Raw genomic sequence first — 25812 nt, 5'->3', positions numbered from 1 at the left:
GTGCGCTTCATGGATGAGAATAGGGCATCGAGATCTTCATAAAACTTGTCCTTTACTTCATCCGGATTTGTCATTGTGGACACATAAGCGCTGATCAGTGTGGCTTGCTTTCCTCTCGGTAGTGGAAGATGCAGTGTCATGAGTCGGTTGTTCACGCCCTTGGGAAGACTGGCAAGTTTGCGGACAAGATGATTCTTAACAGCAAAGCCAACTCCAGATTCACGACGTTCATCACCACTGCATCCACGCCAGAAGAATGTGTAACCACCTCCTGTTTCCATGAGTTGACCTTCATTTGCTAGACGAGTTTCACACAGTGCCGTAATATCGATGTTAAATCTTGTGAGCTCTCTGGCGACCAGGGCTGTTCTTCTTTCTGGTCGATCTGCTGAAGGATTGTCTTGAAGCATGCGTACATTCCATGTGCCAATAGTGAGTGGTGTCACCTTGCATTTTGTTTGAAATTTTATTGTTCGACCGCATGAGATGGGATCCCCTCCAGCCGCGGTAAGCTGGCCAGGGTTCTATGAAGCAAACAATGTTTAGGGCACCTTTTCTAGCCCCTTCCTCTTACTACGGAGGTGAGCAGTGCAATCCTAAAGAGGGCTGCTCAGTCACTCAGGTAGATGCCGAATCCATCTGTTGCATCGGCCAGCAAGAAGACGACCATTAGACCTGAGCCGCCTGTGTGCAGGTCCATGGCTACAGCTCCCAGTGTATCCACACCTGCTGCCCGTCGCCACAGGACTTTAAGGTTTACAGGAATTAGGGGATGTTGAGATGTCAAGACTTGCGCGTGAATTGGATTAAAGTGAGGGAGAGGTGTGCATAGTCAGCCTCACTCTCTCTTCCCAGATTCCATCTTGCTCCAATGGCAGGACTAATGTCAAGACGGTTGGAGATGGGCTGGGCGCAGTGGTTGACCAGGGGATCTTTCATGTCTTGCCGTGCTCTTAGCGTACCACATTGCTTGCAGAAACCACCTTCATGACCGTTGGTCCTTTTCTAGTAGGTCTCATCCGCTCGATCCGCCAGAGTCTGTCTTCACATGCTCGGGATAGACAAGTCCCTAGTTCACCGAAGGTCGATGACCCGACAACTATTCTCAACCTGGTTTAGCCAGCCTGTCGAAGCTGTTTCCCGGGGTGTGGCCGCTGCACATGCTACAGCTACTAGGAGCCACAGGTGAGAGCTGAGTGACAAGTGGGGACCAAAGGTGGACGAGCTGCCCTAAAAGGACACGACATGCCTGTACATCAGAGGTGCTACCCCTCCCTGAACACCCCATACACAAAATTAAGTATCTAAGATATGCATGTGGGAACAAATGGGTACAGTAATTGCACATATAGGATACACAGATGAGTGTGAAATAACCACTTCACAAACATACACGTCATTCGTTTGTACTTGCAATCCATTTTTTGTGCACGCAATGACCTGTCTGGGCCTATGTCTTGGGGCTTCTTCCCCTATTCTCTGCTGCTCTTCCTGTCCCATTCAGCATTTCCCTTAGGACGCATCTTCCCCATAGCTGTTTCTCTCCATGGAAGTGGGATTCTTCGTGGTTCCCTGTGACTGCTTCCTTCCTGGAAGCTGCTTTTGCCCCCAGGAGGATCTTCTCACCTCCAAGCTGAACAGCTTCTTCCATCCCAAAAGAAGCTTCTTCTGGCCTCTTCTTTTCTGCAAGTGGTTCCTATTCTCTTTAGCTGAACTGATGCTGCAGGAGCACAATGATGTGTGTTATTTGAGAGCTTGTCAGCATGTTTCCAGACTACAGGAGTTATTTTCCAAGCTGTATCTGTCTGAAAAAACATGTTTTTGAATTTAGTCTTTGCAAAGATGAGCTTTCGATCTTACAGGAAACAATGTATTCTCAAACAATGGCTCATGCCCTGATTTTAATTCAATAGCTTTCATCTCCAGGAGAACAGACCAAGATCTGCAAAGTTAATCAGACTGTTGATGTGATTTTTGATGGTAAAAGAATGAATGTCACTTTTAAGATCACATTCAAGCTATAATAATGCCACTTGTACCTTTCTAATGGGCTCCCTCTGACAAATATGAATACTACTACTACAGGCTAGTTTACCAAGCATACACTGCAAAGACTGGCATGCCCTTGGATCTCAACCCTGGACAGTGCTGCCTAGTAGTGAGACAGCAGTTGGCAGGTATCTCCCTTTAAAACATAGTTCTGTCCTTCAGTGTCCCACCACAAGGGTTTCCAGACCTCCTCTTTAGCACAAGGACTTGAGAGTCTGGGCCCCAAAACACACAAAGTCTTTTCCAGCCGGGCTCTCACCCAAGGTGAAGGGTTTTGTTGTTGTAATGTTCTTTTGGAATGTGTAGGGCAGCCTGGACCCACCTTCTCCATCAGGCTCTGGTCCTGGGTCCAATGGTGGGCAGCTGCAGTCAGCACCTTGGGGTACTAAGCAGCTGCCCCTCTTCCTACCTTCCTTAGCTTCTTGGAGTAAATCACTTCTCTTTAATCTCTGATCTGCACTCACTCTCTGGCCTCACATTTGGAAGTTTGCACAGGTAGGTAGATCTCAGCCAGTGAGCTCCTGAGCTGTGCTTTCCCCTCACAGCAGGCATCGGCTTCCTTTCACTGCCCACGTCTGAACTGTTCTGCTCTCCTTCTTGAAGCCCTGCCTAATGGGCAGACTTTGTAGGTGTCTCTGGGCATGGCTGCCCTGGCCCAAAGCTGTTCCTTCACTGCTTGCTGTCTAGCACAGGGTATGTATACCCATCAGAGCCATGAATTTGGGCCTCCTCCTGGGTGGCCCTTTGGAATGTGCAGGGGAGCCTCATCTCTACAACTGTATTGATTTTGGTGGTGTTGCACTCACTTTCAGTGGGGTTAAATGAGGGCCATACCATACAATTATAAACTGGAACAAAATATTTAATCTTCAAAACGCAGACCAGCAATGGAGAAGAGGAGAATGCCTCCTGACAGGAATGTTCTGTGACACTTGGAGATTTAAATCCATTTTGTTTGCCAAACAGAGTACTTTTAGCAAGTTCACTGCTTTAAGTTACAGGGTGCAGGTATCATCTACATGCCCCTTACTTTCATTTCAACAGCTAGGGCTGGATGAATATTTACCAAGTGTAAGGCTGGTATCCCCAGGTGGGTGGTCAAACCTGGGCCCTCTAGAGTTCCATACATGAGCTTCTACTGCCTGAACTATAAGTGCCACCTGCCTCAGTCAAGCCTGTAGCAAGTTGGTTAACCTCTATCTGGCCCAGCCAGTACTAGGCTGGGACTTAGTGCCACAGTGGCATAGGCATGGCTTTGCATATTCTCCCTGTATACAAAGCACATCTCCAGCTTCTGGGTCTTCCCAGTTCAGCTCCCCAAATGGGACACCACTTGTAACACTGATTCCCCTGGGAGGGTCAGCAGCAGCAGGGACCAGCACCTGGTACTTCTGGATCTTAATACATAAGCCTCAACTTCCTGAGCTGAAAGAATGAACTATCCTAGCCTCGCTGCAGCAGGCTTGTTAACTTCTGTGGCCAAGGTACTAATAGGGTGGGACATAGTGCCACTCCAAATGGGCATGGCATTAGCCAAGTCCAATTTATAAGAAGACAATACATTCCTCTAGCCCTGGCCATCCCAAAGGAGGCCAAAGCATTTTACAATGACATGCATGCAGATGGCAGGCAACTCATGGCCTGTAGCAGTGAAACAATAGTGAGAGGAAACGAAACTGTGACCAAGAACACTAGGGTAATAGTCAAAAGACCAATAATGTCTATGCAGAGCAGAGAGAATCTTGCTTGTTAGCTTTAGTTTTGAATATTTACACATGTGTGGTGTTTAGATGCTGCTTGTAATTATTAGAACTGGGAGCATTGGCTGTTGGGAATCTGGAAGCATGTTAAACTTCAGAGAAGGATGGAAAGCAAATCAGCCCTAAGCAGGGCAGCAGTTCTAGGGTATGTCTAGACTGCATCTCTCTGTTGGCAGAGGGATTCAGATTAGGCAGCTTGACATTGCAAATGAGGCAGGGATTTAAATATCCCATGCCTAATTTGCATAAAAATGGCTGCCACGTTCTGTCGACTCAGCACTTTGTCGGCAAAAAGCGGCAGTCTAGAGGGGGATCTGTTAAGAAAGAAAACCTTTTTCGACAGATCCTGCAAACTTCCTTGCAGGAGGCATAAGGGATCTGTCGAAAAAGGCTTTCTTTCTCGACTGATTCCCCCTCTAGACTGCCGCTTTTTGCCGACAAAGTGCTCAGTCGGCAGAACGCGGTTGCCATTTTAATGCAAATTAGACACAGGATATTTAAATACCTGCCTCATTTGCAATGTCCACCTGCCTAATCTGCATCCCTCTGCCGACAGAAGGATGCAGTCTAGACATACCCCTAGTATCTAATGCTAGAATTGTGGTCACAGTAGACATTACATTTTTGTCATATACTGAACATACTACTGGCATCTGCTCTTTATCATTAGTATTGCTTAGTAGCCCATCTGGGGCAAAGTCCAAACTGCAGGGTCCTGCTTTTATGGCCGGAAAGGGATGATGGAGTAGGCAAAGAATCTTCCATGCAAGACCACAGCCTGGTTGTAGAGAAGCTTCATCAAAGCTAGGTCACCTTAGTGACCACTGAAGCTTCAGCAGCTGTTAACATTCTGGCCCCATACCTTCCACTCCCCTCAGAAATGCTGGGTTTTATAGAGTAGATAAGAGACTGAAGCAGAAGCATATACTATGGTGTTGGCAAATGGCCAAAACAACAACAACAACTAGTCAGTATTTACAGCCTGGAAATATGAAGATAACATACATGAACAGGGAAAAGGGAAATATTGTGTATCAAAGATTTCTCATGAGCTAGAGATCAAACAAGGGAATAGAATACATTTTAGAAGACTAAATGGAGAACTATGTTATTAAAGAACAAAATATCTAGAGAATACTTTCATCTTTATATAAACAAAACCATTAAAACTTTTTTTAATAACTGTATTCACAGCCCTGGAACTCTGTATGATCAATGATGCAGTTTAAAACCAGTGAGAGCTAGACTTCTGTGTCTAGAGAAGAGCATATCGTGGAGCAGAAAGCAAGTGAACTCAGTCTGGCAAGGTCAGGGGCTATGCTTTGAAATTGTCATGCCAGAGAACTCGAAGCTGAAGTCCATCTTCAGTGAAAGATTCCTGGTAAAAGAATGACTAGAGATATTTAGTGACCTCCATTGACAGTGAAAGACACTTAATGGGTTTGACTTGCCACCAGTTCCACCCCTTTAAATGTTACACAAAAGATGAACAGTCTGCAGTCAAGCACTTCTGACTTAGAGACCATGAGATCAGTGATTGAATGTGAAATTATCTGACTTGGGAGTGTGCTCCAAACTGATCTGAGTCAGAGTACATAGATTCAGAAGAGGCTGGTGATGATAACATTTAGGAATGAAGTACAGGCAGTCCCCGGGTTACGTAAAAGATAGGGACTGTAGGTTTGTTCTTAAGTTGAATCTGTATGGGTACGTCTACACTACAGCGCTAGTTCGAACTAACTTAGTTCGAATTAGTTAATTCGAACTAAGCTAATTCGAACTAACGCGTCTAGAACTAAAAACTAGTTCGAATTAGCGTTTTGCTAATTCGAACTAGCAAGTCCACATTGAGTGGACTCTGAACAGGGCTTAAGGATGGCCGGAAGCAGTGCCGGCAGGGCATAAAAGGAGGACTTAGAGCATGGAGATGCTGTCTCAGGCTAGCCGAGGGCTGCGCTTAAAGGGTCCCGACCCCCACCCCGGAGAGACAGTTCTAAGGGGTGCCCCGCTTGCAAAGAAGTTCTGGCTTGGAGTGCCCGGAGTACCCACACTGGGCACATCACAGCACTCGGCCATCAGCCCGGCTGCACTTGCCGCAGGCTGCCATCTGGCGAGAGGAGGTAATCGGGGGGCTGCAGGAGAGCTTCCACCCCCAGAAGCCCGCAGAGCCAGCCCAGTCCTCCCCATCGGGGGCTCGTACCCCATTCCTCCCTCACCTCCTTCCACTTACCCTTCCCTAGCCCCCCTTCTTATTGATGTACAAAATAAAGATAACGTTTCTTCCAACATTGACTTTGTCTTTATTGAACAAAACTGCGGGAGACTGGGAAAAGGAGGTGGGAGAGGGGAAGAGAAAGGCTGGGAGAGGGGAGGGCAACTAACATGATCAGGGGTTGGGAACAGGTCCCAGATGAAGAGAGGCTACAGAGACTGGGACTGTTCAGCTTAGAAAAGAGGAGACGGAGGGGGGACAAGATAGAGGTCTCTAAAAGCAGGGGTTGGGTGGAGAGGGTGCACACAGAAAAGTTCTTCATGAGTTCCCATAAAGAAGGACTAGAGGACACCAAAGGAAAGGAATGGGTAGCAGGCTTCAAACTAGTAAGAGAAAGTTGTTGTTCACAAAGCAAAGAGTTAACCTGTGGAACTCCTTGCTGCAGGAGGCTGTGAAGGCTAGAACTGGAACAGAGTTTAAAGGGAAGTGAGATCAAGTCATGGAGGTTGGGTCCATGGAGTGCTATTAGCCAGGGGGTAGGAGTGGTGTCCCTGCCCAAAGTTTGTGGAAGGCTGGAGAGGGATGGCACGAGACAAATGGCTTGGTCACTGTCTTCGGTCCATCCCCTCCAGGGTCCCTAGGGTTGGCCGCTGTCGGCAGACAGGCTACTGGGCTAGATGGACCTTTGGTCTGACCCAGGGCGGCCATTGTAAGCTCCGGGCTCAGGGTCGGGGGTCTCAGTGGACCCCCTTGATTTTCATGCACACCTGCTCCTGGGTGGCCAGGCTGGCAGCTATCCTGCCCTAGCCGGCCACTTTCCTGTGCCTAGTGCGGAGATCGTGGACGAGGTCCACGATGTCTGCACTAGCCCAGGAAGGTGCCCGCCTCTTGCGGTCCAGGGCAAGCTCCCGGGAGCCGCCAGCCTGGACCCGGGAAGAGGGGGTGGGCTGGGGGGCATCGGGTGGGTGGCTCTGTGCCGTGCCAGGTGCAGGGTCTGCTAGCTGGGTGCTGGCAGGCTTGCACCTGGCACGGGCACCGTAGCCAGCCCGTGCCCCTTTAAGGGGTCCGGGGCCGGGAGGGGGGCAGACGAGTTTCCCTGGTGTTGGCCAGAGTGGCCACCAGGGAAACCTGGGGAGGGCTAGCCTCCCACTAGTTCGAACTAAAGGACTACACAGCCCTTAGTTCTAACTAGCTAGTTTGAACTAGGCGTTAGTCCTCGTAAAATGAGGTTTACCTCGTTCGAACTAAGCGCTCCGTTAGTTCGAATTAAGTTCGAACTAACGGAGCGCTAGTGTAGCGCCTAGGAAAGTTAGTTCGAACTAACGTCCGTTAGTTCGAACTAACTTTGTAGTGTAGACATACCCCCAGTAAGTCGGAACTGGCGTCCAGATTCAGCCTGTTAAAACTGATCAGCGGCTGATTCCAGGAAGCCCGGGGCAGAGTAACTAGTTCGAACTAAGGGCTAGTGTAGCCCTTTAGTTCGAACTAGTGCGAGGCTAGCCCTCCCCAGGTTTCCCTGGTGGCCGAGTGCTGTGATGTGCCCAGTGTGGGTACTCCGGGCAATCCAAGTCAGGACTGCTTTGCAAGCGGGGCACCCCTTAGAACTGTCTGTCCGGGGTGGGGGTCGGGACCCTTTAAGCGCAGCCCTCGGCTAGCCTGAGACAGCATCTCCACGCTCTAAGTCCTCCTCTGATGCCCTGCCGGCACTGCTTCCGGCCATCCTTAAGCCCTGTTCAGGGTCCACTCAATGTGGACTTGCTAGTTCGAATTAGCAAAACGCTAATTCGAACTAGTTTTTAGTTCTAGACGCGTTAGTTCGAATTAGCTTAGTTCGAATTAACTAATTCGAACTAAGTTAGTTCGAACTAACTTTGTAGTGTAGACGTACCCATACAGATTCAACTTAAGAACCCCAGGCGTTCCCAAGTCAGCTGCTGCTGAAACTGATCAGCGGCTGATTCCAGGAAGCCCGGGGCAGAGCAACTCTGCCTCGGGCTTCCTGTAGTCAGCGCTGGTCCGTTTCAGCAGCGGCTGACTTGGGGACGCCTGGGGCAGAGCACTGGGGTGCTCTGCCCCAGGCGTCCTGATTCAGCCGCTGCTGAAACTGACCAGCAGTGGCTAAATCAGGACGCCTGGGGCAGAGCAGCTGGGGTGCTGCCGGGTTGGTCCAGTAGCGCCCAGAGCGGCGCTGCGGGACCAACTGGCAGTGCCCCAGATGCTCTACCACAGGCGTCCAGAGAAAAGCCTGGTCTGCTGCGGGGGGGGGGGGGTGCACTAGTTGCGCCCCCCCCCCCCAGCAGACCAGGGAGACACAGGCGGCGGTACCGAGACGCGCCGCAGTCCCGCCGTCTGGGTCCTCCGCGGCTTTACTCCCCGTCTCCCTGGTCTGCTAGGGGGGGCTCCCCCCAGCAGACCAGGGAGACATGGAGCAAAGCCGCGGAGCACGCGGGCAGCGGGACAGACCAGACTTTCCTGCAGGCAGTGTTCCCTATAAGCTGGGTACTTGTGCGGCCGCTCAGGAATCAAATGTCGCCCCACTGATTGGCAGAGTGGCCACAGCTACGTTTTTGTTTCTACCAGTGGTGCACATTCACACATGTCTTGGTGCACATAAAAATGTATTCTGCACATGGATGAAAACGATTAGAGGGAACATTTGTTGTAGGGCTTATACTTCAGTGGGGAAACTTTGCTTTATAGATGGAACTAATCTGTGTTCATATCATGCAATTAGTCTCTAAAAAGCAGCTCTGGAACTGACACAAGTCAGAGTGCTTTGCATGGTGATCTGTCACATGAGTAAAAGATTAAGGAAACTTGTCTGCCAGTAACAAGCATCAAAGTTATGGGAGGCATGGGAATATTGGTTAGAAATTTTACATTATTTTAAAGTTCATTTCTGCAAAAATATAAAACGGGGGGCTCACATATTTATTGCATCTTGTTGACTTCTACTTTAAATGTGTTCAGTACAGAAATAAAAAGATTCCCTCCCCCATCACCCTGAAATGCTTGCACTGCATGTTCTTCCAGAGATTGGAAAATCACACTTTGTTCTTATGGGTTTGCACTTCATCACTAATAATGAAGACTCTAGAAGACAAATTCTGCCCCTCAGACACACCTGAGCAAGCTCATTGTCTTCAGCATCTTGAACGTCAGACGCATTCACCACACACTGTACAATAAGTTCATTCATTGCATTGCCAGCGTATTTGAGTACATTTCTAAATTAATATGCACATAGTCATAGCACATCTTCCAGTTCTCTAAATGTTTCATTATTTTTATTAAAAACCCCACTGATGTTAAAACATGTACTATTCTTCTTGCAGCACATTTTTCAAAATTGTCTCATAAATCAACTATGTCAAAACCAGTTTTTACTAGTTCATACAGATTATTTTTCCCCCAGTAAAAATCCTTTCTACCCCCCCTTGTTTCAGCACCAGGGCTGCATTTTTATTTATTTTTATTTTTATTTTATTTGTGGTTGGTTTTAAGGTGTAAAAATAGCACACCTGTTTCAAAGTATGAAAAACAATCCCCTTCACAGCAGGACCAAGCACCATCTGAATCATCCCTGATCAAGGATGTTAAATTGTGGTTATCTGGCTAATCGCGTAGTTTATACTATTTATGTCGACTACATGATTAGTTAGTCATAAGGGGCTGCTCTGCAGAACTGCAGTGGGGGTAGCTCCCAGAGCCAGCATATCTCCAATGGTGATGATTGCACAACCTCCCTAAGCAATTTATTCCTGTGTTTAACCACCCTTACAGTTAGGAAATTTTTCCTAATGTCCAACCTAAACCTCACTTGCTTCAATTTAAGCCAATTGCTTCTTGTCCTATCATTAGAGATTGAGGAGAACAATTTTTCTCCCTCCTCCTTGTAACACCCTTTTAGGTACTTCAAAACTACAGTCATGCCTCCTCTCAGTCTTCTCTTTTCCAAACTAAACAAACCCAGTTCTTTCAGTCTTCCTTCATAGCTCATGTTTTCTAGTCCTTTAATCATTTTTGTTGCTTTTCTCTGTACCCTTTCCAATTGCTCCATAGCTTTCTTGACATGTGACGCCCAGAACTGAACACAATACTGCAATTGAGGCCTAATCAGTGCATGGAAGAATGACTTCTCAATATATTGTATCGCTGTTCTTTTTAAAGAACTTGGTGTGGATGGTTGTAAAGAGCTTCCCAATAAAGGATCCAGAAATGAATTTGTAATCAAAAGATTTTGGCTTCCTAACAGGTGGGGAAAATCATTTTTGCCTAGCATCCCCCTATATTCAGGGCTTGTGTTTTTTACAATGAAATTCATTCATGTGACCCACAAGTGGTGGAATAGAAATCGTACTAAGGGACACCAGTCCACCTGGATTATTCCAATGCTGTGACAGTTACTATAGCTGCAAATCTGTACTTTTAGCTTGAAAAGGAACTGAATATTAACATTAAAAATTCATTAATGTTTCTAAATGTGGACAGAGGTGAACCAGCTGGGGTTTACTAGAGGCTTAGCGATAAGAACAAACAGTTAATCCATTCTTTCTTCATCAGTTCACAATATCAATTCAGGCTAGACATTAAGTATCTGATTCTTGATGCTAGTAGGTAAACAAATGAATTTACTGGAGAAAACCACCAGAAAGGAGAAAGAAACTCTTCTGGGAGCTCTCATGTCATTCTCATTGCTAAGGAAACCACTGAATTTTGTCTGTAAGGATTAACAATGTCTCTCTCATTTGGATTCTAGTTTGTAAATATGCCACATTTATTCCTGATGGTGCATTTACTTCAATGGATTTACACCACAGATTAATTCAATCCATCTTGCAGCAATGGAAATGCCTAGACACATGTTTTTCTCATACAGAAGCTATAATATTAGCACACTTTAAAAAATACTTTTTAAAGTGATATATGGGAATTGTTTTTTTTTTTTTCATTTCTCCAAAGATTTATCCTGAAAAACACATTTGATAAATACTGTATACAAATATTTTTCTGATGTGAGTGAAAGCTGTTTGAAAAGGTGCAACCAGGTGCTCTCCTACTTTATGGGAAAAGCTACATAGAGATGATGTTGCTGATAGCACACTATTCAAGCTAAATTTAGCCTCGAGCCAAAACTAGGACTTCACTTAGGCACGGAGATATGCCTATGCAGTTCTCTGTGCAGAAACAGGGCCTTCGTGATCCCAGTGATACCCTGTGACATAAGCTTATCCAGTGCTGAGATTTGTGAGGGAGGTGTGACACCAAACTACATACATGGGAGACATTCTTCCCTTGGGGGGGTAGGTAGTCATAGATTAGTGGTAGACTGCATGTGACCCATTAGGGTTCTATGTGTGGCCCACAATATATTTTGTTTACAGGGTTCCTGGATTCTGCTGGTTTTTGTCTGTGTAGTTTTTTTCCTATTGGTATTATAAAGTGACACATGCTTAAAGCAAGAGCATGGAAGTGAGATGCATGCTGATTGCATAAAACAGTGTAAGAGCCATGCGCTCCCTCTCCATCCAGTCAAATCATTGCTGTGATTAAATTGGCACACCTCACAAATTCTAGGCCTGTAAGTGCAGTTAGCAAAACTGCCCTATCCTGGGAGGCCATCTTGGTTACGACAATCATTGCAGCCCACTGAGATGGAGGGCCACTCATGCAGCCCCTCACTATCCTAACTCCTTTGGCTTCAACAGAGCTGTGACAATTTATAATGGCTGAGGATCTGCCCTATGATGTCCATCTGCCTTTGTGTTTTTTGTTACTTTGTTCACGGGTAGGGTAGAGTTGATTAAAAAAGAGAAAACACTAAATTGTGCATGAGTGAATTTACACTGAGCCTAAGACTATTAAAAAAACCCTTAGATGGTAGCATTATTATATCTATTCGTGGTATTTATTTTATAATATATAACGTCTCATTTGTAAACAAGATGCCACTGAGTAACTCAATAATTTTTCTACAAGTGAGTTCTATACATATTTTAAATTTATAAAATGCACGTAGTAGTGGGGCACATGCACAATATTTCAAATACATAAAGCTCACTATCCAATGACTACACTCTTATGGTTTTCTAAGATTCAACACTGTGCTTATTGTTGTATGAACATTTTAAGCAACAGCATGTTGGAATTAAGGTAGGAGAGTATATTCATTGGTTTTCAGTGCTCACATTTTTCTGTTTTGTGGCAATATATAAGTATTGGCATCACACAAATGGTTGCCATTGAAAAGTTACAACTTGACAAAGGTAGTGCACATTGGCATAGAACCACATTTTCTCCATATACATAGAATCTTCTGGAAACATGGCAACCACTTTGTGCCAAAAACCTTCTACTTTCAGGCTGTCTCTAGACTGGCCAGGTTTTCCGGAAAATCAGCCGCTTTTCCGGAAAAACTTGCCAGCTATTTACACTGGCCGCTTGAATTTCCGCAAAAGCACTGACTTCCTACTGTAAGAAATCAGTGCTTTTTGCGGAAATACTATGCTGCTTCCATACGGGCAAAAGTCCCTTTTGCGCAAAACTTTTGTGTAAAAGGGCCAGTGTAGACAGCTGAGATTTGTTTTGCGCAAAAAAGCCCTGATCGCGAAAATGGCGATCGGGGCTTTTTTGCGCAAAAGCATGTCTAGATTGGCTATGGCCGCTATTCCGCAAAAAGTGCTTTTGCGGAAAAGCGTCCGTGCCAATCTAGACGCTCTTTTCTGAAAATGCTTTTAACAGAAAACTTTTCCGTTAAAAGCATTTTCGGAAATCATGCCAGTCTAGACGTAGCCTCAGAGTGTGGGGGAAGGAGATGGGCAGAAACATCCACCACTTCATTTTCTTCCTCTTAGTCTGATATGCTGTATTTTCATTTTGGTCATTTCTAACTTCAGCAGGAATGTTGATATTTTTGGATGTGGCTTGCAATCTGATTGTGACCAGTAAGTAATGACTTAAGACTCCTGGCTTCCACAAAGTGTTTTCTGTCTCCTAACACTGTTTGCCTACTGAACTAATGATAACATTTTCTTTAGTCATCTCAGCTAAGTCTGCTCTGTTACACACAGGCCTGTTCAATATCTAGCTATTTGACATGTTCTTGGAACAGAACAGAATAGACTGCTGGGTATTTTAATGCTTTCCTGCCTTTGGTGAATGTGAATATTAATAGCTAACAAAAAAAATAGGTGAACAGAAGTTTGGGAAAAATTCCAGTTATACCTAAAACCCCTAAATTAATAACTATCAGATTTAATGTTAAATATATCAAATAAAATGTTCACAAACTTACTAGGCCAAATGCAGCACTGGCTTACAATCAAATTGCCTCAAAGCTTTTTCAAGGCAAGAATCGGTCCCTCTTATTTGTCCTAGATCAGTGCTAGCTTCACAAAACTGACCAACACTTGGAGTAAATAAGAAAAAATACCTCTATGTCTCTAATAGCTGGACAAACATCTGACATGAGGTTACTCAACAGAAGAGCCACATATCTTTCTGCAAGGTCGCTGAATCTGTCACCCTGCAATAGACCTCTTCCCACTCCACCTCACGCATTAATATCTAGAACTTCCTCTGCTCTCCTCACACTTTGCATAACCTATTTGGGATTCTATATCAGATGTGCCCTGCCATTTTCACACAGTGGAATAGGATTATTCTTCTGGGGTCAGGATCATCCATGGCAATAGAGAAGTATGCATCAGAATAGTAAATCAACAACACAGAAGTGTCAGCATTGTAAATAGATGGCTAACATTTTTGACAGCATTGTATTAAGAAAGAGGGAAATAAAGTCTGGACAATAGTAAAATGTAGCCCAAACTGAAAAGTAATAGGGTATGTATACACAGAAAAGTTATTTCAAAATAACAGCCCATTTTTCAACATAACTTTACCAGCATCTACATAGCCAAACCGCTATTTTGAAATAAATTCAAAATAGCAGAGCATTTATTTTGAATTTGGTAAACCTCGTTGTATGAGGAATAACGCCAAATTCAAAATAGCTATTTCGAAATAAGTGCTATGTAGACACTTATTTTGAAATAGGGGGCCTCCAGCCCTCCCATGGTGCCCTGGTGGCCACTCCAGCTTCAACTAAGAACACTCCTCTCCCTCCTCCCCTCCTCGAGGCCCTTAAAGGGGTAGACTTTGGCCACAGTGCCTGTGCCAGCTCCAAGCCTGCCAGCCCAGAGCCAGCAGTCACTGCCCCTGACCCAGTGGCCCCCGCATGAGCCAAGCAGCCAGTGCCAGCCAGCCCTCCACCCCTCCCCAGGAGCAGTCTGCCAGCTCCCAGGAGCCCACCCAGGGCCAAAAAAGGCAGACACCTGCCTGGTCCAGTGCAGAGATCAGGGACCTAATTCAGGTTTGGGGGAATGCCTCCAACGTCCATAATCTCTGCACTAAACAGAGGAACGCAACCGTCTACAGGCGGATGGCTGTCAGCCTGGCCACCCAAGGCCACATGTGAACCCAGGAGCAGGTTCGCATGAAAAGAGAGGAGCTGCAGCAGGCGTATGCCAGGGCCACAGGGGGCAGCTCACAACCAGGGGAAGACCCAGACTGCCGCCCCTATTTTGATGCCATGGTCCACATCCTGGGGGGCAGGATGGTCCATGCCCCACAGGCAGGGCTGGATTACCCAATAGTCAGACTAAGCACATGCTTAGGGCACCAGCAAAGGTCGTCTATGGCAGGATAGCTACCAGCCTGTCCACCAAAGGCCCCATGCAAACCCAGGAACAGGTTTGCATGAAAATCAAGTTAGTCCAACGAGACCCCCACCCCTGAGCCCTGAGCTTCCCCTCCCGCTTCTTCCTCTTGCTTCCCTCTTCCAGCTCCCTCCTCCCAGGTTTCCCCCTCCCCTCTTCCACTCTTTCTCCTCCCCTCTCGCGCCTCCTTTCCCCAGTCTCACCGGAGTTCCCCTCCCCCCCAGTTTTGTTAAATAAAGAGAGTGTGTTCATGAAAAAACATCTATTTGATTTTACATCAAGAAGGGCAGTGGAGGGGGATAAATGGAAGGACGTGAGGGAGGAATGAGGCACAAGCCCCCAGTGGGGCAGACCAGGGAGGCTTTAGAGCTCCTCAGGGTGGAAGCTCTCCTGCAGGGCCTCCTGGATACTGACAGCCCCCTGATGGACCTCCTAGATGGCAGCCTGCAGAAAATGCAGGCAGGCTCACAGCAACGTGTCCACGAGAAGCACCAGAGTGCCCGGGGGCAGCTCCGGCTCCATGTTGCAGAGTGCTGTGGTGTCCCGAGTAAGGGCAAGCAGAGCATGCAGAGACAAAATGCTTTGCTGTTCCTCATTGAGGTAGGCAAGCAAGCAGGAAAACTTGAGAACCAGCTGTGCAGGGGTGGTCCCTTTAAGCATGGGTCTCAGATAGCCTCAGGCAGCAGCCACACAAATACACTCCTGACCTCATGTCCTGCCAGACCTGGTTCCAGCTGGCCTTAAATGTGATTCAGCATCCACTCAGTGTGGACATGCTATTTTGAAAGAGAAAAACGCTATTTCTATATGCATTTTGTGTGTAGATGTGTTATTTCAAAATAAGCTATTTCAAAATAGCTTATTTCGAAATAATGCTGTAGTGTAGACATACCCACAGAGAACAGCATCATTTGGCTACAAACAGCAGCAACATAGGAACAAAAGTACCGGCAGATATTAAAAAGAAGATACCTGTACAGCAACATAAATGCAACAGTGGTTAACCAGTGGTCAACACTGGTTAATCAGCTGACCTGTTCCTCCCTAGGACTTTCTATTGGAGTACCTGCATAAGAGCTAGGAGAGTCTCTCATTAAATTAAATGGCCTTTAAATCCTGATTTTTTTTCTTTTAATCAGTGTACATTTGGCATAGTGGTAAATAAAACATATTCCTAAATCTTCCATCCTTTGAAGTACAGTGGACGTACAGTTTAACACATGAAACTTGGATGTGTTTCCCACTTCTCAAATAACATTCTGAAACTGACTGTTAAAAACTGCCAAATATTTTTTAGGCATATTCATGAGTAATGAACTGAGAATATATAGTATTCTCGAAATTAAGTCATTTTAAATTAATGTTTTCTCTATATGCTATATTTGAATTGGTCTCATTTAGCTAGCCCTAATTTTGCTCTATTCATTTTTTAAGTTAAACTTAATTAACTAATATATTTAGATTTCTGGTTGATAACAAGGATTAAATATTTTAGATCCTCTCAGGAGCGGGGGGATTAAACGCATTTCCATTTGCTAAAATATGGTATGAAATAGCTTTTTAGAAAGCTTCTCACCTCCTATTTATTATAAAAAGTCTCAGAGAAATAGCTGTGTTAGTCTGTAACTTTAAAAACAACAAACAGTCCTGTGCCACCTAAGGGTATGTATACACAGCATTGCTAAAGTCGAATTAAGCTACACAACTTGAGCTACGTCCATTGTGTAGCTTAAGTTGAAGGAGCTTAACTTAGCTTTTGGCGCTGTCTACACAGCAGGAAGTCGAAGGAAAAACACTCTTCCTTTTATTTCCCTTACTCCTCGTGAAATGAGGCTTACCAGGAGTCAGAGTAAGAAGTCCTCCAGCTTGACAGTATTTCGAATAATAGCTTGTAGTGTAGATTGTGCACTTTGTTATTTTGGAATAACATCAGTTATTTTGGAATAACGCTGCTTAGGGTATGTCTACACAGCAAAGTTATTTTGAAATAACAGCCGTTATTTCGAAATAACTTTACCAGAGTCTACACAGCCAAACTGGCTATTTCAAAATTAAATCGAAATAGCGGAGGGCTTATTTCAAAATTGGTAAACCTCATTACATGAGGATTAGCACCAATTTCGAAACTGCTATTTCGAAATAAGCACTGTATAGATGCTTATTTTGAAATAGGGGGCCTCCAGCCCCTCCCAGGGTGCCCTGGTGGCCACTCTGGACACAACCAAGAAAACGTCTCTCCCTCCCCCTTCCCTGGAGCCCCTTAAGGGGTGGACTTTGGCCACAGTGCCTGTGCCAGCTCCAAGCCTGCCAGCCCAGAGCCAGCAGTCACTGCACCTGACCCAATGGCCCCAGCATGAGCCAGGCAGCCAGTGCCAGCCAGCCCTCCACCACTCCCCAGGACCAGTCTACCAACTCCCAGGAGCCTGCCAGGGGCTGGAAAAGGTGGGCGCCTGCCTGGCCCAGTGCAAAGATCAGGGACCTAATTTAGGTTTTGGGGGATGCCTCCAACGTCCATGATCTCTGCACTAAACAGAGGAACGCAACAGTCTACAGGCGGATGGCTGCCAGCCTGGCCACCCAAGGCCACATGTGAACCCAGGAGCAGGTTCGCATGAAAATAAAGGAGCAGTAGCAGGCGTATGCCAGGGCCACAGAGGGCAGCTCACAACCAGGGGCAGACACAGACCCCCACCCCTATTTTGATGCCGTGGACCACATCCTGGGGGGCAGGACGATCCATGCCCCCCAGGCAGGGCTGGATTACCCAATAGGCAGACTAAGCACATGTTTAGGGCACCAGCAAAGCAGGGGCATCAAAAAAAATTAGATTAAAAAAATTGATATTTGATATTTCAAAGAAAGTATTGAAGTAGTCATCATGGGAAAAATCAGAATTTTGTTAGACTTCCTGGCTACTGTATTCACCATCAACAGGGTCTGTGTACTGTTTTGTTTGCAAACGTTTTGCATATAAACCTTCAACATCCCGGTTTGCTGCAGATAGATTTAGTGACTGGTGGAATACTGTTTTAATTGAACAACATAAAAATAACACTACTCCCAGAGATTCAATGTTGACATATTTAATTCAAAGACAGGGCCTTGGATTGACACAAAAATTGGAAGAACAAATTAAAGGGGAGCATGAATACTGGCAACATGTCTTGCAGCATATTATAGCTGTTATTCAAACATTAGCTGAACGTGGTCTGCCTTTGACACATTTGGATCATTGCAGAATGGAAATTTCTTGGGATTGTTGGAGCTTGTGGCTCAGTTTGACCCATTTTTAGCAGGCCATATCTCAAAATATGGGAATGCTGGCAAAGGTAACCTATCATACTTATCCAAGACAATTATTTGATAAACTCATTGGTCTAATGAGTGACAAAGTTCGTTCAGCTATTGTGGATGAAATAAGTGCTGCTGGGTACTTCGGTTTATCTGTTGACTCTACACCTGATCTTTCACATATCGATCAATTGATATGTGTCTCCTACAGATGGAAAACCAGTTGAACGATTTATAACATTCCTCAATTTGAAAAGCCATACTGGTGAAGAAATGGCAAATCAAGTACTGCATTATCTGTACCAAGTTTGCAAAATAGATTTCTCAAAGTGCAGAGGTCAATCTTATGACAACACTGCCAACATGTCAGGCCATTATCAAGGAATGAAGAAGAAGCTTTTAGAACAGAACAAATATGCCATATTCATACCATGTGCTGCACACTCTTTCAATCTTGTTGGCTGCAGTGCTGTTGATTGTTGTCCGGTGGCAGTAAGTTTTTTCTCAACAGTCCAATTACTTTATACATTTTTCTCTGCCTCAACACACGGATGGGCAGTTCTTAAAACATATTTGGGCAATGGTTGTGTGTTGAAATCTCTTTCTAATACTTGCTGGGAGGCACATACAATGGCAACAAGTGCAATTCTGGAGTCCTACTCAAAGATTGTGGATGCATTAGAAAGTATCGCTGAAGACCAATCACAAAAAGGAGAAACTTAATGAGAGGCAGAAAATATTGCAAACAAGATGCAAGAACTAGAGTTTATATTCATGTTGACCATGTAGAATGAAATTTTACAACACTTTTACCACACAAGTCAAGCTCTCCAAGAAAAAGAATTGGATTTGAAAACACATGCAGACCTCTGTCAATCATTAGCAGACCACTTGCACACTTCGAGGAATGATTTTGAAAGATTTGAAGACATATCAAAAGATATCTTGCCTGATACTAACTACAAAGAAGCCCAGTCCCGCAAGCGAATCAGGAAAAAACAAGCATATGATAGAAGTGCAACAGAAACATCATTGAATCCTAGAGACAAATTTCACATATCTACTTACTACGCTGTAATTGATACACTTGAAGTTCATATGAAGAGGAGAGGTGAAGTGTACAAAGAAGTATCAAGTAGATTTTCTTTTTGAAACGATATGGACTTATCTGACAAACAATATTCACAAGGTTCCCAAAAGCTAGTTGACTCGTACCCTGTTGACTTGAACATGAATCTCTGTGGAGAAGTACAGCAGTTTCACTATTATATGCACACAAAGTTTAATAAAACAGGAAAAATGAAATTCAGTCATATTGATCTTCATGACACAATATTGAAAGAAGGAATACAATGTGTATTTCCAAATGTAGAGATCTCACTACGTATTTTTCTAACACTGATGATTACTAACTGCTCCGCAAAAAGCTCTTTTTCTCAACTGAAAAGAATAAAAAACCCTCAGAGAACAACAGTGTGTCAGGACAGACTTAATTCACTTTCCCTATTGTGTATGGAAGCGGACATGCTTCGTCAAGTCAGCTTCAATGAACTTATCCAGAATTTTGCAATCAGAAAATCTAGAAAGAAGCGATTTTAATTTCAGCATACATGTAAGATTTGTGTCATTTCTAAAAATAACATTTTATTTTACGGTATAGTATTGTTTTTATTTTGAATTACATATGGGGGGCACCATAATCTTTTCAGTGCTTAGGGCCTCTAATGGTCTAAATTTGGCCCTGCCCCCAGGTGGTCATCGACTCTGGGGCAGAGCTTGCTGCCTCCTGCTGCTACAGCCCCTGCTGCCTCCCCAGCTCCTCCTCCCACTCATTCTCCCCCTCCCGCTTCTTCCTCCCCACCCTCCCCACACCCCCAGGGACACTGAGCCCCCTGTACCTGTGGTGCTGAGACACAGTTGGGCCAGCAAGACTCCCAACCCTGTGCTTCTCCTCCCCCTTCTTCGCCTTGCCTCCCCCTGTCAGCTCCTTCCTCCCAGGTTTATCCCTCCCCTCTCCCACCTTCTTTCCCCAGTCTCACCTCAGTTTCATTCCACCCCCACCTAGTTTTGTTCAATAAAGAGGCTTTGCTGTAATGAACACATGTATCTTTTATTGTACAGCAGGAAGGGGGACTAGGGAGGGGTAAGTGGAAGGACGTGAGGGAGGAATGAGGCACAAGTCCCCAGTGGGGCACACCAGGGAGACTGTTACTGCCTGCAGAATGTGCTGCCAGGCTCGAAGCAACACGTCCAGGAGAAGCACCAGAGTGCCCAGAGTGGTGACAGCTCCATGCTGCAGAGTGCTGTGGTGTCCTGAGTGAGGGCAACCAGAGCACACAGAGAAAAAAATGCTTTGCTGTCCCTCAACGAGGTAGGCAAGCAAGCAAGGAAACCTTAGAACCGGCTGTCCAGGAGGGTCCCTTTAAGCACAGGTCTCAGATAGCCTCAGGCAGCAGCCACACAAGGTAACTCCTGATCTGATGCCCTGCCAGAACCAGTTCCAGCTGGCCTTAAATGTGATTGAGCGTCCTATCAGTGTGGACGTGCTATTTCGAAATAGCAAAATGCTATTTTGAAATGCATTTTGTGTTTAGGCACATTATTTCAAAATAAGCTATTTCGAAATAGTGCTGTATTGTAGACATACCCTTAGGGTATGTCTACACTAGCCCCCTAGTTCGAACTAGGGTGGCTAATGTAGGCATTTGAACTTGCAAATAAAGCCCAGAATTTAAATATCCTGGGCTTCATTTGCATGTTCCCGGACGGGTGCCATTTTTAAATCCCCTTAGTTCGAACTGACTACCCGCAGCTACACGCGGCAGTCAGAAGTTAATCCGAACTAAGTCCTTAGTTCGGATTAACTGTTACACCTCATTGCAGGAGGAGTAACAGTTAATCTGAACTAAGGACTTGGTTCGGATTAACTTCTGACTGCCGTGTGTAGCCGCGGGCAGTCAGTTCAAACTAAGATGATTTAAAAATAGTGCCTGCCCTGGAACATTCAAATGAATCCCGTGATATTTAAATCCTGGGCTTCATTTGCAAGTTTGAATGCCTACATTAGCCACCCTAGTTTGAACTGAGGGTATGTCTACACTACCCTCCTATTTCGAAATAGGAGGGTAATGTAGGCATACCGCAATTGCAAATGAAGCCCGGGATTTGAATTTCCCGGGCTTCATTTGCATAAGCGGGGCGCTGCCATTTTTAAATCCCCGCTCGTTCGAACCCCGTGCCGTGCGGCTACACGCGGCACGAACTAGGTAGTTCGAACTAGGCTTCCTAGTTTGAACTACCGTTACTCCTCATTCCACGAGGAGTAACAGTAGTTCGAACTAGGAAGCCTAGTTCGAACTACCTAGTTCGTGCCGCGTGTAGCCGCGCGGCACGGGGTTCGAACGAGCGGGGATTTAAAAATGGCGGCGCCCCGCTTATGCAAATGAAGCCCGGGAAATTCAAATCCCGGGCTTCATTTGCAATTGCGGTATGCCTACATTACCCCGCTAGTTCGAACTAGTGGGGTAGTGTAGACATACCCTTAGAGACTAACAAATAGAATCCAGTGTATATATAACAGCAAAAGCAGGACCAGTGTTAATGAAGCTAATTAAGTCAGGCTGGATTTGCCCCATTCCTAACATCTGATGTGAAAATATTCTTCTTAAGTCATTAAAAATACATTATCTGAGGATTTGTCTCAGTTTTTCTATTTAAGGAGAGCTGGCTATAGATTTTTTGAGAAGCTATCAACATAATTCCTGAAAAGATCATAAACGTGGCTACAGAGAATTGTGAGGCTCCCTTCTGCTTAATCGCTGCAATGTTCTTGGCCCTTCACATGGCCCAAGAAAGGACCACATAATACTAGTTCGCCCTCAGAAACTCCAGCTAATAGCACATTACACTATTGCCAGACTATCAGTCTCACTTGTATAGGTATACTATAGACTCTACATTATTGATGCTAGTATTATTGTAGTAGTGAGCTAGCACTAGATGAAATGCCAAATTTAATACAATAAAAACACTATCGTTTTCTAAAAAATAAATTAGGAGAATAACAATGTTTTCCTTTTAAACAGGGCTACTCAAGTTTGGGAGCCGCAGAAGCCACAATGATACTCACAGTACATCTTGAGGACTGCAACTTAAGTGTGGTTGTATATATATGCAAATATCTTCTTTCACACTGATGGCATGAATACAAAGATTGAGGCTTGATTTCACAACACAGAGGCCCCATTTAAGTCAGTTCTGCTGATATTAATAAAATGCGATATTTACCTGATTTCCACCCATGTGACAGCACTTGTAATGAGCAGTGACAGTCCAGGAATTTAACTACTAAAACGCAAATCAACGGAAGACCATTATATTGACTCGCCGTTGTGGAGCATGTTCCCAATGGAGACTATGTTCATAGGATTCCCACCCATTGGTCGCATATTGAGCCCCATGAAAACCCAAACTACCCCGTGGGCCGTGTGTTGAGTATGTTGAGTAGCTTTGCTTTTAAACATAGGCCTGTGGTGGGGGTCACTAAATCCTCTGGTATCAATATCTTTAGCTAGTTCTGTACACTATAGGGTACATGAGGAAGATTCAACATCCAATAATCTTAGGAATCAAGGCTTACGCGAAATGACACAGTTACTCTCCTGTATTAAAGAATGTGTGTAGTGTAAAAAATGCAAATTAACTATGGGCCCACCCGTACTTGCAGAGTAGTATGTTCTCGAAGTATTGTTATTTGTATTACCATTGTACCTAAGGGATATCTATGCAGCCCATGAGCTAACAGAGTTCTGTTAGCAAGGCTCACACTAGTGCTCTAAAAATGGCTGTGTTGTCAGAACTGTGACATTATGTCTCAGACTGGAGCTCAGGCTCTGAAGTCCTTCCTTCCCCTCCTCCCCCTCCCCCCCTGCTTCTAAAATTATAGCTATTTTTAGAGCACTAGCATGAGCCCTGCTAGCCCAAATCTGTCTACCTGAGCTGAGAGGCACACTTTCACAGGCCATTGAGACATGGGATGCCTAGTCCTAAACCAGGACAGCTAGGTGTTTTAAAAGCATGGAATGAAACGATCGCCCCTACCTAAAGGGCTTAGTAGTTCCATTGATTGAAAGTTATGATTCAGCTTCAGTAAGGGGTGGGGGGGAACAGAATCAGGCCCTATAACAGAAACAATGCATAGATTTTTGGTATAGATCCATTCATTTATTTTAAAGTAAATAGACCCTGTTTGGAAATGAGTAGTTTTTCTTTCACGAAATCAGAAGCCACTTAAAACACCACAGCACATCAAGGCAGTCTGAAATGGAAAGTCAGCTTTAATGCAAACATTTCAGGCTTTACTCCTACCTTTAGGGCCATATTTTCAACTCACAGCTGTGTTTCTGGAGCAGGCTGTTTTAAAATTTGGCCTTTAGTGTCATTTTTACATTGTACACAATCCAAAAATCTATCTAAGTTGTTGGACTCTATAATCCAACAATCACAGTAAATCCCTTGTTATATTGCTAAGCAGAATAAGTGTCCTTTGACAGGGCAGTTCTGTGTTATACATGTTAATGTGAGTTCGAAAGCCCACAGAATAGCTCATGAATATCCCAAACGCTATTCAGTACTCTAGTCAGAGATGTGTTTTACTTCACTGTAGTGCCAAGATGCAATTTCATTAACCTTATTTCTTTCTCTTCTCTGTGATGAATAATTTTGATGTAGCCTACACTCACCAGGATACGATGTCATGGATACTGAATAGACTAAATAATATTAGCATAATACGCACAGTGTTTGTCTCCAGCTGCCCTGCATCACATAAGAATATGTAATGCCTGGCATCTGACAGCTTAATGTATTCAGTCTTATTATGTTGGTTTGTTAAAAAACTTTAATTCTAAATTTATTTTACTTTCTCTAGGTCATGTGAGGTACATACCCATGTCCTGCAGAACCACAAAGAGGAAATTAATTTGCTTTCCACTCTTCTCTTAATTTTTAACCTAATTTTAAGGCGAACATTAGAGTTCAATTTAAACAAAACATTATTTAACTCCATTATTTAAGCTTCTGACTGCTACTCAGCAGCAACAGCATTCTGGTTCAAAACAAAAGCAGAATTCCAAAAAGTACATTGACTATAAAGCATACAGGTGAATGTAAAATCCAATCAAACTAGAAACATGACATTTAATTTCAGATTGCTAGGTACAATGTGATATTCTTGTTTAACAGGAATTTAGCTGTTTTGTTTTATGCTTTTATAACCTGGCTGAGACCAGATCTACATACTATGTCAGATTTGCTTGTAATAAACTCATTTTAACTGTTTATGAAGTTGTTTCTGGCTCTGAACTTTTTCAAAGGGCACTAGCCCAGAATTAGAAAGACCACCATAGACTTCTTGTGTGACTTTGGGCAGGTCACTTAGAGCCAGGTGTGACAGGGCGGCCCCGCCCCGCACTCAAGCCCAAGGCAGCCACCTGGTGCCGGGGGCAGAGAGGGCTCCACCCACACAGCCCTACTGGGCATGCTCCCAGGGCGACCAGGGTATAAAAGACTGCCGGCCTGCTCCAAAAGAGGAGACTGCAGCCAGAGCTGGAGCTAGTGCCCCACTGCCCGTGGCAAAGACTGGACAGACAGAGAGGGAGCCGCCAGGCCTACTGGATCCACCCCCGCCAATCCCAAGCCAAGCTCGACCCCGACGATGGAGCCACCAGCCGACTACCCTCGCTGGGACCCAGGCACCGGACCGGCCGCCCCCCAACCCCGACGGGGGCCGTGCCACGACCGCCACGTGACTCATGCCGACCGGAGAGACCGCTACGGGCCGGGGAAAGGGGGTAGGAAGTGACCCAGGGCAGGGAGCTGGAAAAGCCCCTGAGGGCTCGGTGCGTTGCGGGGAGGAGCCCCCGCCGAGCCAGTGGTGGGAGCCACCCGCCGCTAATAGGGCCCTGAGTCGGGGCCCGGTGGAGAGCGAGGGCCCGGGCCCCCCTACCCCAGCTGCCCTAGACCCTGGCGAGTGGGGGCAGGGATAAAGGACTTTGGGACTAGGCCTCAGGGCCCGCGTATTGAGGACTAGGCTGGGAGGCCATATTTCCCTTACTGCAGGGGCTGTGAACTTTGAGACTAGGCCAGTGGGCCATATTTCCCCTAAAAAAGGGGCATCGCGCTTTGGGCCTAGGCCCGAGCGGGCTGGATTATGCCCCAGATGGGGGCGGCCACCCCGAGAGCGAGGGGAGCCCCCCACACGTGGTGGAGAATGTGGGTAATCGACCCCGCCCCTGGGCAGAGGGGCTGGCCAAGGGGGTTGGTAGACCAGGGAAAAAAGGGCCTCGGAGGTGGAGGGGGTGGTTGTTGACCTGGCAGCAGCAGCAAGAGGGGTACCTGACCGAACTTCAGAGGCAGCTGGCAGGGTTACAAGAGCGACAGGACTGCTGGGAGCGGGAGGTCGCGGGCCAACTGTGGGCCCAAGGAAAATAGGAGCCCCGCATGGTCTGCCCCTTTGGGCAAGCTCTAACTGCGGAGCCCGGAATGGGGCCAACGGACCATGCCAAAATGATAGTGAGACTCGGGGTAGAGGGGAACCCCACGGTGGCACTGGTGGACTCAGGGTGCAGCCAGACCCTAGTTAGGGCGGACCTAATACCCAACCCAGAGCCAGCAGGGGCCACCATCCAGTTGTTGTGTGTACACGGGGACATATGGGCCTACCCGACAGCCTGGGTGCAGCTAGATGATGGCTGGGATGCTGGGGTCTACAGCGTGGGGTTGG

General features: G+C 45.7%; 1 protein-coding gene across 1 annotated transcript in view; it reads left to right on the top strand.

Annotated features, from left to right (window-relative positions):
• The window catches only part of FAM110B (family with sequence similarity 110 member B), a 293787-nt gene extending 269087 nt beyond the window's left edge, over positions 1-24700 (top strand). Inside the window, exon 4 of the transcript XR_016348757.1 lies at positions 22115-24700. The gene's annotated coding sequence lies outside the window, so the exon portion shown is untranslated. The remainder of the gene's footprint in view (positions 1-22114) is intronic.
• The last annotated feature ends 1112 nt before the right edge of the window (positions 24701-25812 follow it).

This window comes from Pelodiscus sinensis, chromosome 2, assembly GCF_052426305.1.
Source record: "Pelodiscus sinensis isolate ZL-2025 chromosome 2, ASM5242630v1, whole genome shotgun sequence".
Taxonomy (NCBI): Eukaryota; Metazoa; Chordata; order Testudines; family Trionychidae; genus Pelodiscus; species Pelodiscus sinensis.
This window is presented reverse-complemented; position numbering and strand designations above follow the sequence as displayed.